The sequence below is a fragment of the Melanostigma gelatinosum genome (assembly GCF_949748355.1).
Source record: "Melanostigma gelatinosum genome assembly, chromosome: 21".
Lineage (NCBI taxonomy): Eukaryota > Metazoa > Chordata > Actinopteri > Perciformes > Zoarcidae > Melanostigma > Melanostigma gelatinosum.
The window spans coordinates 7,264,290-7,279,522 of NC_136654.1; the positions used below are offsets into that span (position 1 = coordinate 7,264,290).

General features: G+C 39.6%; 1 long non-coding RNA gene across 3 annotated transcripts; it reads left to right on the forward strand.

The window, feature by feature from the left end:
* Positions 1 to 9,130: 9,130 nt before the first annotated feature.
* Positions 9,131 to 14,188, forward strand: LOC306795045. 3 transcript variants are annotated; one of them, XR_013772958.1, is made up of 7 exons: positions 9,131 to 9,236; positions 10,528 to 10,661; positions 10,807 to 10,839; positions 10,919 to 10,981; positions 11,078 to 11,222; positions 11,643 to 11,710; positions 13,844 to 14,188. It is a non-coding gene; the product is annotated as an uncharacterized lncRNA (long non-coding RNA). The 3 variants fall into 3 exon arrangements; XR_013772959.1 differs by lacking the exon at positions 13,844 to 14,188 and having other exon boundaries at positions 11,643 to 13,824; XR_013772960.1 differs by lacking the exon at positions 13,844 to 14,188 and having other exon boundaries at positions 9,135 to 9,227; positions 11,643 to 13,824.
* The last annotated feature ends 1,045 nt before the right edge of the window (positions 14,189 to 15,233 follow it).

The window sequence follows — 15,233 nt, forward strand, 5'->3', positions numbered from 1 at the left end:
CCCTAGTCGCCGCGTGATGCGCTGCGAAAAACGTGGAGCTGGTCCTAACTTTTCCAATGATGCAGCGAAGCGTGAACCAATCATATGCTTTTGTTTCGCCCTGTTCCGTTCCGTCTTCCAACTGCTTCTTCGTGACATAATGAATGCTTCACCAACACTTCAACGGCCACTCGCCAACAATGTAGCTGGCCACGCATTCTGATCACAAGACACTGAGGTTGCGCCACAACCCCATGTTGTAAATAGAAGCATTGTTTCCAGTCTTAATGCTAAGCTAAGCGGCTGCTGTCTTACATATAAAGTATACAGACATATATGAATTTAAGTTAAAATATAGCAAAACAATCGTGTAAAAATACTCCATTACAACTAAAAGTCCTGCACTCAAAATCTACTGAAGTAAAAGTAAATAAGTGTAATCATCAAGATGAAATGAAAGTATTGACAGTAAATGTACTTCTGATGTGGCTAAATGACCTATGTGATTGTTGTGCATTCATTCAGATGTAGTATTTTGCGGATGTGTGGTAGTTCATCACATTTAGAAGCTCATAAAAAAGTTTCGCATGCAATATGTTTGTAAAAAACTACTACCGGTAACCTCAGCTGTCAAATAGATGCACTGGAGTAAAAACGATTATTTGTTATACTTTTTTTTAAAGCTCAAAATTGTACTTCAGTGCAGTTCTCGAGTAAATTAAGGCCGACTTAGTTACATTCGACCACTTCTGGTTGGTTTCCCAAAGGCTGCCATATTGCTTCCAAGGTCCTATTTGTAGCACAAAGACGGTTGACAGCCAGAGATGTTCAGCAGCCAGTAACAGTGTATACTTTTCTAATGTTACCCTATGCAGAAGTGTCGGCCCTCGTTCTCCCTGGCATCTCATGGCAAATATGAATATATTAATATGAAGTCTTCGGGCACGTCTTCATTACCGTTCGTCATCTCCTCCTTCATTTGTCAGAAATGTGCTTGCGTCAACAGGAGCCACTACTGGGCTCAAAGTGTGAATCTTCGCAGGCATGTCAGTCTACAGGGAACACCAGGCGGGTGTATCTATAGCTGTAGGGGGTGGAAATGTCTCTTGGAAAAAGAACAGTGACACTAAGAGTAAGCAAAATTGAGAGTGCAGGCGATGGTGAGTGGGTCTTTCATGCTGCTATTCAGAAGGTATTATGTTCATGGTCATCCCAAGTCACTTCACTCCCTGCAGCTACCTTCTAGATCAACCTGTCATGCTACTGCTTTAGACACAAAATAATGCAGTCGTGAAATGTAACCAAGTGCGTTACAGTCAGGCTACATCTGCACGATGTTTTAAAACACCTAACTTCAGCTAAGTTTATGGCTATCGTCCACACTAGAACTTTAGTATGGAGACGGACACAAATGCTGCTGAAAAACGATGATGCAAACATTCATATTCACTTCTAGAGTGGGCCTTCTCATTCACGACCTGGTTTTCACACTACATGACTGACTGGCAACAGGGGGTCACGCACTACTTTTACAGGGAGGAATGTGGCATTGATACTGTCACCACAGCAAGAATGTGTTGTAAACCGGAGCTAGAAGAGGTGATAGCTTAGCATAAAGACTGGAATCAGGGGGGAACAGCTAGCTCCAAGCCACGCCTACAACAACAGTTCAGCTTTAGAGCTTTAGAGGTGTTGTTAGGTGTATTTGTTTTACGTTGGACAGCTCCAAGCCAGCGGTTTCCCCCTGCTTCCCGTCTGTTTGCTAAGCTAAGCTAATTTCTAGCGTACTGACATGAGAGTGGTATTGATCTTTTCAACTCACTCTCGGAAAGAGAGCGAATAAGCTTTCCTAAAATGTTGAACTATTCCATAACCTGCTCCTATCCACGATAAAGTTCAACAATAAAGTCTTTGGAAACATTACTGCAGGATACCATGAGCTGGTTCAGTTGAGTGCATTTATTTGCACAGTGATAGTGATAGAGCAGTAAGGTGGTGAACAGTAAACCACATAAATGACAAGTAGGGAGAGTGATTTAGAACAGCCCTGATGCAGAAAATTGAATCACAAAGGGGGTCTAGAGTGTGTGTGTGTGTGTGTGTGTGTGTGTGTGTGTGTGTGTGTGTGTGTGTGTGTGTGTGTGTGTGTGTGTGTGTGTGTGTGTGTGTGTGTGTGTGTGTGTGTGTGTGTGTGTGTGTGTGTGTGTGTGTGTGTGTGAGAGTACGTGTACAGCTATCTTTGTGAGGACCAATTTGAGTTTCAGACCTTCAGAGTGAGGACACTTTTGGTAAGTGAGGACAGTTTGGCCTTTCGGACAGACCTTCAGACTTGGTTTTAAGGTTCAGGTTAGAATCATGTGGGGTTTGGGATTAGGTTGGGGTCAGGCATTTAGTTGAGATGGTTAAGGTAAGCTGTCCTCACAAAGATAGAAGTTCAAAGGTGTGTGTGTGTGTGTGTGTGTGCGTGTGCATGCGTGTGTGTGGGAAAAAAGAGAAGGAGACAGATGGGGAAGGGCAGAGTCGATATTAAGTTTCTCATCTGACGAGATAAAGATTAATACGCAACATGCAAATAACTTTTCCCCAGTCAGCAACCACCTAATGTGATAAGTCAGTGATTAGTCCAGAACCTGTGAAGATACGCTTTAATGGTGTGTCTGCAAGTCAAATTTTTTATTTAATTTAACTGGAATTTTGCTTTTCATTGGAAGAATTCTAGCTTAACTGCTGTCTGTCAGTGGGTTGTATTATATATATATATCCACTGATGCAATCTCTCCATCCATATTCATGCCTACCACTGTATATATTTAACCAGACATTTGAACTAATTTGTAGATGATTCTGGTATTATGTGGTACACTCCAGGAGGAGACTTGACTGTGTTTGTGGTGACTTTTTGTCACGGTGCAATACATTTTAGAAGTTTACAGGCCGTTCCCAAACCCGCTCTACAATATGATAAGGGAATTGAATTAGAGGGCAACTATAAATATCTGGGGACTTTTACTGATAGCAAACTTCAGAGACAGTAACAGAGATAATTTACAAGGAAGCACTGAAAACCAAATCTATTAACATCTGCTAAAATTGTGACCTTGTTTTTATCAGAATGTATTGCCTCAGCTGTGCGTATTGCAGTTGTTGAGAGGAGCTTTGTGAGTAACCCCAATATGGTTACTGCTCTGAGCTGCACACAAATAACTGCAATCTGTGTGATTCATGTGCAGAAAGATGAACATCTTTTTGACTTACAGAGGAACTGATACTCTCTGACCGATCCTTCACACTGGATACACTTCAGAGCAGAGAGACCAGTCTTATTTATTCCTTCCGCAATTAGATGGCTTCATTTCAACATAAAATTCAGCAGCAGTGGTTTCCCTCTGTAACAGCTTGGTAATTTACACCACAGACTGACCAATTAGTGCACTGTCTGGTGGGCAATGTAGGTATGTCAGGTTGATGTGTGTGTTATAGCGCTTGTATATTGCCACTAAATTGAATACCTTTTAATACTTTTGTCAGACTTACTGGAGCATTTTGACAAGTAGGATTGTGTCATTGAAAGGCTTGTGGAAAAGTGTCTGTAATCCATTCATGTTTTTGATGAGCAAATTAAAATGATGATGAATACAATTTCATGATGAATCCCAAAGCTTACACGAAGCCAAAGCAAGTCTTGTTTTCTTCTTAAAGCACAATTACTGCCCATGCTCCTCAGTGAGGTTGACTGTGATGTATGTATGACACCATGGCACCATCTTGTGGTATTATCAGGAAGTACCAATTTCTATTTTGTGAGGAAGATTTTTATATGTACAAATTTGAGGTACTTGTACTTTACATGAGTATCTCCATTTTTTACTTCTTCTCCACACATTCAAAAGTAAATCTTGTACTTTTTACTCCACCACTTTTATCTTACTTCTTACATTCAAATTTTCCTTTCCTGCTCAGTGAAAACTATGTATGTCCAAATTCGATGATAAAAAAACATAAAATTACTATTTAATAAACCATTAGAGCCAGTTATTTGAATAACATTACCAAATCAATGTAATCGCAATCAGTTAGAGAAAGAGTGTTTTTGTGATTACAAATATTTTCATCTCAGTAAGAAGCTTACAGAATACGATGTTGTGTTCTACAATACGTTAACATACAAAACGTTCTGTTACAATCTTACTTCAAGTTACATTGAAAAAGGTTTATTACAAGTTTAACAGTAATCCGTGGTGAGTACTCTTTGCAGAAAAGTAATTCAATGTAAATAATACTTTGACAATTAAAATAGTTACATTACTCATGACATTTTTAACAGGGTAACTAGTCATTTGTAATCTATTACATTTAAAAAGTATGCTTCCCAACACTGCTTATAGTTCAGATAATGTTGGGTAGTGTAATCTACAATAAAGAAATGCAACATAAACATTAATGCAGCAGTGATATTTAAAACATCATACGTTACAGTAGAACACTGATTAAGGCAATTGTTCATTTTGCTAAAATTAAATAAATACTGTACTTTTACTTAAGCAAGAATTTAACTGTAGGACTTTTGCCATCACAGTGTGGAATTACTGCATACTTATTCCACCACTGATTATCAATGTGTCCCCTCCTTAAGGTGTTTATTAACGCTCAAAGTTAGCTTCCAATCTAAATGGACTTTTAACCCGCCCATATTAGACGGTTAAACCAATCACATCCCGGTGGGTGGGAATAACATTCGACGTTGGAGGAGAGGATCCAGGCTGGTTGCCACAGCTTGTTATACTGGTGACCGTCGCTGGGGTGGAGAAAAAGACACGGTTTAATTTAACCAGATAATGAGTGTGGGTCAGCGCGTCAGGAAAGTGACTTTCAGCCTGCAGTTACAGTCTTGTCTCCAACAATGATTTAATAGATGGATGAATAAATGCATACGTTGTTGGTGGGGGCCAAAAGCTTAACGTTATGCTTGAGCTGAAATTTTCACAAGCCACTGTGATTTTAAAAAACATACACACCATAGTGTGTTTCATGAAAAAAATATACAATACAGGAATCATGCTGAGAATTATGGTCAAAAATTGAATAATTTCCGTGGACTGTAAAAAATGCCTGGTGAACCCACAGTAATTTACTGTGTTTGTGCACAGTAGAGTACTGCGTATTATAATATTCACTAATATTCAATATAATATGAAATTTGGAATTTCATTAATCAGCCTTATGTGGAAATCACAGCAGGGAAGTCGCTACTGTAGAAAATCACAGCAAACAGCAATCTACTGTAGAAAATTACAGTAACTAATTATGTGCATGAAAGTAAAAAAATGTATTACAGATTTATTTTTCAAGATAACTTACTTGTCAATTGCTGCCAGAGTTGCAGTATGAATTCAGGCATTACTCTCTCTGTTGTGTTTTTGTGTGTTGGATTATATTCAACATCATCAATCATCTTGATGACAACAATGTGGTTGATGTTGGCTACTTCAACTGTTTATTCGTCTGTCTATCAATATAATCTCTTATATCCCTTACCATCATCTTTACTGTTAATTAGAATGGCAAAACTATTCACACCTTTTTAATGACTGATTCTTTTCAGTGCGTTTATTCTATTAAAAGTCAGCCAGGCATTTGGGTTTTGACAAAATTAACATTTTAATGATACACAAACAAATAGCAGCTTCTTGATGACAAACGTGTTTTTCTTTGTACAGAGACTTTGGTTTAGAATAGTTTGTATTGCATTATCCCAAAATATGCATTGCAGATACATGCAGACATATTTCAGGTTTTAGGTATGTATTGTAAATTACGTATGAATGGAAATGTAAGAAAATGGAAATGGCAAAGTCTTTACTTTTCTCCTCTGGTTTAGCTAAGAGACATGAGGACATTTGTCCCACCCAGAAACCCGGCAACATTCTCCCCATGAAGGAGCTCTTGATCTGCTGCAGCAGTCTGATCTCCTTTCTGGCTTCGAACCCCTCTCCCTCCTTTGCTTCTTCAACTGCATAGAAATTGATGACACCAGCTGGATGGTCAAGGTATACCCCGATGGTGGTGCACTGGGGAATATTGCAGATTTCTGTGTTAATGCCATTGAACCACAGCTGGTAGTGGGATCCACTCCACCCAAGACCCCAGGACTGTTCAGTTTCTCCCAGCCCGCATTGTCCGTCGCTTCCCCTCCTCCCAGCCCGTTCATAGGCGACTCCAGCGACCACCCATCCTGAATATTTCACCTCCCAGTAAGCTCGGAAGCCCGAGATCCCCTCTTTGCAAAGAACCTTAAAGAGCAAAGAAGACGATTCAATTAGTTGAGCATATCAAACAAGTATTCTACATCTGGAATGAATGTGTGTTTAAAACCCACCTGGGGGGTATGCTCATATCGCTCTGGTCTGTCCAGGACGGGACAAGTGTTCTCATCGGTCATGCGTGACACCTTGGATCCACCCTCTGTGATCCACAGCATCTTATTGGCTGTCTTGTCATCCAGGGAAAGGTTAATCCAGTCTGTGGGAGGTGGAATATGTGACATTTCAGGAAGAGAAACTATAAATCATGAGAGTGAGGAAAAACGTTTTTCAATGACCGTTCTTACGTTTGAGAAGATCAGCTCTGCATGTGGGCTCAGGGATGTTAGGCTCGTAGTCTGGGATACATTCTGATGATACAATAACAAGCAGAGGCAGAGGTATTGTCTTTAAAATACATCTCTTATCAGTCTCTAGTGAGTTCACAGTTGAACTGTATTTTCTGTAGTTTACTTTAAAATCTTACCTTTAGGAGTAGCCAGATGTTTAGGTTTTATACTTGTATAAAACAAACAATGACTGCCAGCTGTACTTATTGGACACGTTGGTTCACCGTAAGAAGACTTCATACGAACTATATGCAAAATCTGCTCAGAAAGTTCCTCAGACCGTTAAAGTGAACACTCTGAGCTCTAATCTCTAAAAGTCTCATCCCGTACTTTGCACTGTCTGTGCACTCCAAGGTAAAGAAGTAGTTTCATTAAAGTACCTGATTTTGTCTGTTATGTCCTTTAATCCTTCTTGTGATAGATTTTTGAATCTTTAATGAATAAACACTTTAGAATTGCAATGCTTCTGTTAAGCATATCAACATACTGTATACTGTAATATACTGTAATATACTGTATACTACAATATTCTATTCTGTAGGCATTCCTTTTGCTTGAAAAAGTTAACCCTTCACTTATGAGCAGCCCATCAGTGTTTGTTGATTGGTGAGATTGTCCCAAGAAAGATTTCATTTAAATATTAAGTTTTCAAAATGAAATCAAACATGTGATTTATTTTTTGCTTGCACAGCTCAGCCCCGGCCTTTATGGCAGAGATCAGTTGTCGGTCAGCAATGTTTTGAAAGTCTGTTGCCCCTGGTTTCTGATCGCCCTGCTAGAAGGGATTGGAGGAACTCAGATGGCCACACGCAAACCCATCACCCAGAATCCCCCTCTCCGTTATTTTTATGAAATCCCATGGGGCAGTCTGGGACAGTTCCGTCACGACTCCTGGTATTTACTGTTTAGCGTGTCGCAATCACTGCCCCGGTCAGCCATCTGCTTGGTCAGGCCGCAAAACACCAGAAGGACGGGACAGCCTTGACTCGAGGTTTGGCAGGGTGCCAGAGCTGTAAACACCTGACACACGCAGCTCACAGTGGGGAACATATCACAGGGAAGGGTTTACGACCTGTGACAGGCTTTTTCTTTCAACCCAGGCCATGGGCACTTGTGATGGTAAATGGTTAATGTGATAATGGGGGTCAAGCGCGTTGTGAAGCCTGGTATGATGAACCGAGAGACCTCCAGCCAAGTGACTCGAAGTCGGCTCAGGCCATTGGTTATCGTATGAGGTGACATCTGTATATACAGTATGAATTCGGACTTTGCTTGATACGTACTCTAAATGTCTTCTCCAAAGTACGATGATCAGATGGTATATGCCTATCCTCATGACAATGTCCTGTTAGTACAATTCTTTCATTCAAATTCATGAATTGAATTTTGAGTGTCTACAAATATCTGCAGTTCTATAGATGTATCTTTCACTGTGAAATGAATGCGAAAACTGCTAAATTAAAGTAACCTATTCTCTTAAAAAAGAAAAGATTGTACTTAATTGTGATCACTTAATAAAGATGCAAGACCCGTGATTAGGATCCTTTAACAAAGCAAGGAAAAGCTATGATAACAATACACACAGAGGAAAAGTGACTTCATTCTCTGCTCAGTAGACAATACTCCACTATCTTTTTACAGAACAAATATTTGTTTGCTGCTATATTCATGTTCAGAGCTCAACTTTTAACTGGTTATGAACTCATTTTGATGCCTGCATATCACCACATAGGCACACAAGACCATCAGCTGTAGAAGATTGGCTATTACTATATAGTTATTTATTCTTAATGACTGTTGTCGGTGCCACCGGCTCAGATTCCTTCAGATCAGACTCCAGCTGGGCCTCTAGCAGCTACCAGCTCACTGCAGACGGATGGACCCGAACCGGCGCCATCTTTAACCTGCAGCTGGAAATATATATAAATGAATAAGGGATGAATTCTTTTTTGTTGTTGAAAATGTTCAATGTTAGAACAGAACAAACCGGTAAATGCTGCAAGAGAAATTTGATAATTGATTACATAAATTTACTATGTACTATATGTACTACTTTCTCGAATGTAGAACAAAGTGATATTCATAGTTCTTCAGTATGTTACACATTTGCAAGTGTTGGACCTCATACTGCTTGATGTCCAACACCAGGACCTAAGGTTTATATCTTTGCAAGCTGCATACTGAGAGTTTGTTTGTAGGTAGGCGTGTGTTTGCATGCACCAATCACCCCATCCAACATCAATGCATCAGTGCTGCCACTGTGCAATGTGGAGAGATCAGCGGTAGTGATGTAGAGGGAAGGGGGTGTGGTTCACTTGGTACTAAGGGGTGTCCTACAGACAATTAAACCATGTATTTAACCCCTCTAAGGAAAGACACCGCTCCGATTACAAGCCTCCTGCCGTGTGACATCACGCTCATGTCCACACCACCGGCTCTCCGTCCTTCACCCCTGTCCTACATTACAGGTATATAAGAGTGCCATTAAGTACAGAGAGACCAGTGACATCAGGGCTGAGCCAGGCTCCCTTCAGCAGCTTAAACAGCCGGTATAGAGATGCCTGCCACCAACAGACTCATTACTGACACTCGGATAAAGGTGATAAAGGTGAACTTTATTTTTTACATTTCACACCATTTAGAAGAATTGATTTAAATACAGGACATTTATCAATAATTTAAGAGGGTTTTTTTGAACACCTCCATCGAAATGTTTGAGAATATTACAAGGTAAATGTATTTTTCTGTCAAATTAAGCCTGTGAAGAATATTGCAGCATATATTAGTTGGTGCATACAGTGAATCGGTCACTAGAGTTAATGTCTGTGTGGAAAGTGCAATTTTCCTCTCCCCGATTTCATGCTTGTCATCGTGAGGGGTGTATGATGGTGTTGCTGCCTGCAGGGCGCAAGGGCGCAATCATATGCACTAAAAAAATGATGTATCATGCTGTATGTATTAAAATGCTGTTTTTGCATCTTGAAAATTGTTGACATTGAGCAGGATTGTAGCTCATTGATGTTAGCCACTACAGACTGTGTTATCCTGACAGCAAGGACAACATAATGTGGACCTGCAACACAACTTCCAGAGGAATGGAGGCTCACGACTAGCTTGCAGTTGCTGTAGTTTACGATAGTATAATTGTCAGCGCTTTAATGATAGGAATCCAGCTTCTTGCCTGTGAAACAGAGCATCGTAGTCCTAATAAAAAAAACTTTCCTAATCAAACACTTACATTTCACGATATATATGTTTATAAAACATGCAATATTGTGCTTTTCCCTGACATTCACACATTTTGCTACTTTTTCTGCCAACATAACCTTCCTTAATGTTCTGAGCTAATGTCGATGTGTGAAGGAAAAAAAGGTTCAGTTGATTTTGGAGCTGATGTTACTTGTTGATATCAATAAAACACATCACTTATGTTCGTCGACGGTGACATCCTAATGCTGTGGGGATTAACTGTCTCCTGCTTTTAATCCCCGTCCTTAACAACAAACTGTACATGCTTACATGAGGATACGTTCCAAAACTGGTATCGCGGCTGAGCCTGTTATGCAACTGTAATTTATCACTTCATGAAAAGTTATGACACAATACTGCCACAATATTGCCGCCTGTAATGAAGTTTAACTTGAAATCTAAATGCAATCAGATGTAATTGTTTTCTGTCTGTATTATAATCTCCTTTCATTAAAGAGATTCCCACTCCTTCTTCAATATAGGGATGAAGCACATGTTACAATTCATTATCTTCACATTAACTCCAAACGAGAGCAGCTGCTTTTCAATTGTGAAAATGCAATTCGTCACGTTTTGGCTGCCTTTACTCATTCACCTCAACGAACAAATGTCGGATCTTCATCCCCAACTCATCTGATTTGTGCGAGCAGATCATGTTCCTTTTCATCTGTTAAACTGCTCTGAGCTTCGTGCTGCACTCCAGCCTGACACCCTCATCTGCCTGGCATGAACCCACCACTGGCTCCAGTAAGCATGTGGTTGGTGATGTGACAATCTGACAGAGGCAGGTGGTTTTCTAATTATACACCATTTTTGCACTTCATCATCACCTGTTGAGACACACCTGACACATACCTCTGCCGAGCAGCTGATTATGTTGATCTTAATATGGGTTGCTCTGGTGATAACCCAGTTTGTTTTTTTTGCAGCAAAAAAAGGCAAAGGTGGAAAAGCAAGCGCAGGTAAAACAGTAACTTTATTACAGATTTTGTCAATTAAGATTAAGATTCAGACCATGTTGTTCTGTCACTCACTTCTCAGAGACAATCCCGGCCTATGAGCCAAATATCCCTGAACCCAAATGCAGAGCTGATCTCATCAAACGTACGATTTTTTAATCTATTACCAATTTTTTATCTCTTAAAAAAAAAGTGTCCAAACTGATTATTGAATCATTGTTTCTTTATCATTTGTTCTCAGATTGGTACAACATTTGCCTGGATGACAAGACAGCCAATAAGCTGTGCTGTGGATTGGAGAGAATGGTGCTAAGGTTGCTCGTATGACCGACGATGTCACTTGCCGTGTCTTGGATAGACCAGAGCGACATGAGTATTCTCCACAGGTACAAGTTAAAGACGCAGTAACATTATTTTGGACTGACACTATGCTATTTATATGTATTTTCTCGAAATTAGATGAGCGTGCCATGAAGCTGTCATGAGTTTGATGTCATTGTACAACCCAGGCAAGAGTATTTGGAACCGGAGGGCTGTCCCCCTGCGTTTATTTAAATCCTGAGGCATCTAGTTTGGCATTGCAAGTCGGAGAAAGTGATGCTGCTCTAAATTCTCCGCAGTGGCAGCTGTAATGAATCACAGTTTATGTCGCCCCTACGCATGCAAACACACACACACACACACACACACACACACACACACACACACACACACACACACACACACACACACACACACACACACACACACACACACACATATATATTCACCTCTGTTTCTGTTGTCTGTTCTGCCTGTATTTACAGATGCTAATCTCGGACATGTGGTGCTACTGTAGTCCATGCGGTACATTACACTGGGATACTGGTTCAAGGTCTGTTTATGGTTTTCTGCTGCAACAGTTCTTGGTTTTTGACACCGCCAGTATAATTTAAAATTGGTGAAAGAAGAGAACCACTTTCAGACTGAAAGCTGACAAACATTTCAACGGGTGACTTGGTTGAACTTTTACCAGTTCTCCTCATTTACATTTACAAGGAGTAAAATATGTTTTGTCGTCACACATATTTGGCGGTTGGGCCTTTATATGTAGTTTATGATAGAATTAACTTGCACGTTTTTTTCTTAAACATATCGAAATATATATTTGTTTGTGTTGACCCCAGAAAATCATCAAACTCCAAGTTTTATACAAGTTTTACAACACGCTGTATGTTTTAACATTATCAACAAAAAAACCTTCAAATTGAGGCGAATATTTTGTGAATTTTCTTTTGTTCATTTTCTTTTAATCCATGAGGACAATATTCAAAAACACGAGCTTTTATCTCGATTTTATGTAGATTCTGGTTTATTGTTTCTGTAAATGTAAATGTACAAAATTGCAATCAAATACATTTACTCAAGTCCAATTTTGAGGCATGTGTATAGTGTTTTAATATTTCTTAACTTTAGTTATCTCCACTACATTTTAGGGAAATCCTGTGATGCGTTTACTCACAATACAAAGCATCCCTATAGATTATATACTGCAGCAGTATGAAAAGTAATTTGATCCAAACAGTATACAATCCTTATGTAGCTGTACTTTGAGCCAGGAGCTTTATTCATAATGGGGCATTTCTATATTTATTTCAATAAAGAACACGACTGCTTCTTTGACTACTGCCAATTGGTCTTTCTGGGTTGTTTGCTCACCTGTGAACAACTACGTTTGGTCGTTTCGTCCTTCATCACTCAAGACAACACCACCATCTTCTGTTTGAATTGATTCACTGCAAGCCAGACTTCTGTATATACTGTATATTCTGCTATAACATAGTGCTCCTGGAACATCATAAAGAACGTCTGTGTATTTTATCCACATTTCATATCTACAATACTTACTGATTTGAACATTTTCTGTGAATCTGATGCTGTAAGTGATGTAGAAAATGATTAAACAGCTGCACCTCTTGTTGTTTTACATAACAAACGGCAAAACATATTCACAATATGGACTGTCTGCATACGGAAATGTACTTGACTAACTCTGTATACAATATGCGTCCCTCTAATATGACATTTTATGACGGGGTGTAGACACAAGTCATGAGTTTCCTGAATGTTAAAATGAAATACTATCATGACTTTCTATAATATTGCATTATATTTTGTTGTCGTCGATAGTTTTTTTACTAAATAAATTATTTTGACTGCAATGAAATGTTATTTTAAATCATATTTGCTTGAATATGAACAATGTATTAAATGTGTTCAGTTTATTCGTCCATTTAAAGAGTTTCCTTTAATTATTAATATGATTATTGTTTTGAAAATCTATGAAACACTTTGGGGGCTCCATATATTACAGGTTAATGTGGACTCTTGTCTGACTGTCGAACTGAACTACATTTCCCATGAGTCTTGACCCCACTGTCCCTGCTTCCTCAATACGAGCGCCCCACAGATTGTTCGGTGTGTAACAGGAGATGATAAGTAACCACACAGCTGTCAGTCAACAAGGCTGATTGTGTCGTATGTTAAAAGGGATCGCTCGTCAATATCTGAAGCCAGACTAATTGGTCCCCTGTGAGAACTGGTCATCAGAGGTCAAAACCAAATGGCCTGGACATGTGAGATACTAATTATAAGACAGCATGACTCCTATCTGAATGTTGAGAAAGTGTTTTGTGCCTTAGTTGCAGTACGTGTTGAGGTTAAACTGTATAGCATGAATATGGTCCCAGCAACCAGCCAGACCTTAAGGCTGCTTTCCTGTAAGAGTATATTTAGACTTTCCTCTCCTTGTTCTTATCATAGCTCTTAAAATACCTTTCATATCTTCCTCCTCAACAGCAACAATGCCAGCTCTGCCGAGGCATCTGTCGCGGCCCCGCTGCTGGGTATCAGCTTTCACTGTTTCTTTGAGAGCTTTTCTCTCTGTCTAGGTTTTTTATTATTGTTCGTGACTCGAAACGTTTGCACTTTTCTCACCTTAAAGCGCCGTACACCTGTTGTCTTGCAGCTGGATTGGTGAAGCGCCATCTTTCTCGTGTACTGCATCCAAGTCGAGGCAGTTCGGTGTCTATCTTGAGAATATTTGAAGAAGAACGCTGACTCGGTGCAACAGAAAACTTAAAAAAAAAAGCCTACCATCTGGGGAAATGCTTTTGTCCCAATTGTGGAAATATTTAAAGCCTAGACTGACTTTAAGAGAGTATGATTATGTCTGATATTGAAATGCTACATTAGATATCTTGATTACAGATTTAACAATAAACTATAAGTTTTTCAAAGATTTGTTTAGATTTGTTTCGTCACAAATTTCTTAGAATCTACCATCATTTGTGTTTATGTCAACATGTAATATCATCAGTATTCTATATAACAATTCAAGACATCGCCATTAAATAATCATGTTACACGGAGGAAATGTCGACTGATAGTCTGTTTCCACCCAAATGTTTTCCCAACAGGCCTAATGCCTGTACACCTTACATTCTAAAAGACATACCGATTTCCATACCGATGACGCTTTTAAGGATTTTCAGGCTATCAATCAGTGAATCAGACAATAAAATAACAAAATGAACCTAAAAGTTGTTTTACCTGCAACGTTAATGTCCAACTGGGCGACTCCCATCCGCTGGGTGGACGACTGAAGGCCTAATTCAAATTCTTCGGTTCTCCACAATTGCTGCAGTTATCCAGCTTGTTTTCCAACAAGATCTGTTTTCCAGTAGATTAACTCCAACGGTTTAAACTCCAAGGGTTTGCTTTTCACAGTTTGGGTTTGTACTACTTGGACTCTAAAATGTGGAATTTGAACGAGGAGCAAATCATTTTCAATGAATTATTTGTATTCAGTCAGCACTTACTTTTGATGTTGATGTAGTGTGATGTTGTACAACAGGGGTCCTTTGTTGACTGAGGAGATCCAGTGAAGAAGATCTAACGATTCCAGTAGATGTTGAACCTTTTCAGGAACCTGGATCCACATTGCCACTGAAACAGCCGGATGAGCTAGCTTTGTGGTAGGGTTGTGCCAGGCACCTCGATCGGTACCACCTCGAATATACAATATATTTAGAGAGAGCACTCTCATCAGACTCTGAGAGATTAGACTCAACAAAGTTGACTTTGACCAATTTTCCAGGCCTTTATCAAGGGTGATGATTCAAGGCTGGCATCCAAATCGTTAATCGTCATGAAGTTGGATTTATACAGCCGAGGAATTAAATTCAACTGATGCAACAGCTGTTTGTTTCTTTTCGTAAATTCCTAAGTCACAAACCCACACTCAGCAAAAGACAGAGAGGCTGTCAAGGGCAGGGTGAGAGGGAGGGACACTGACGAGGACGAAGGGGGGAGAGAAGGGGCTCACAGAGAGTGCACTGTTAGAGGACAGACGAGTG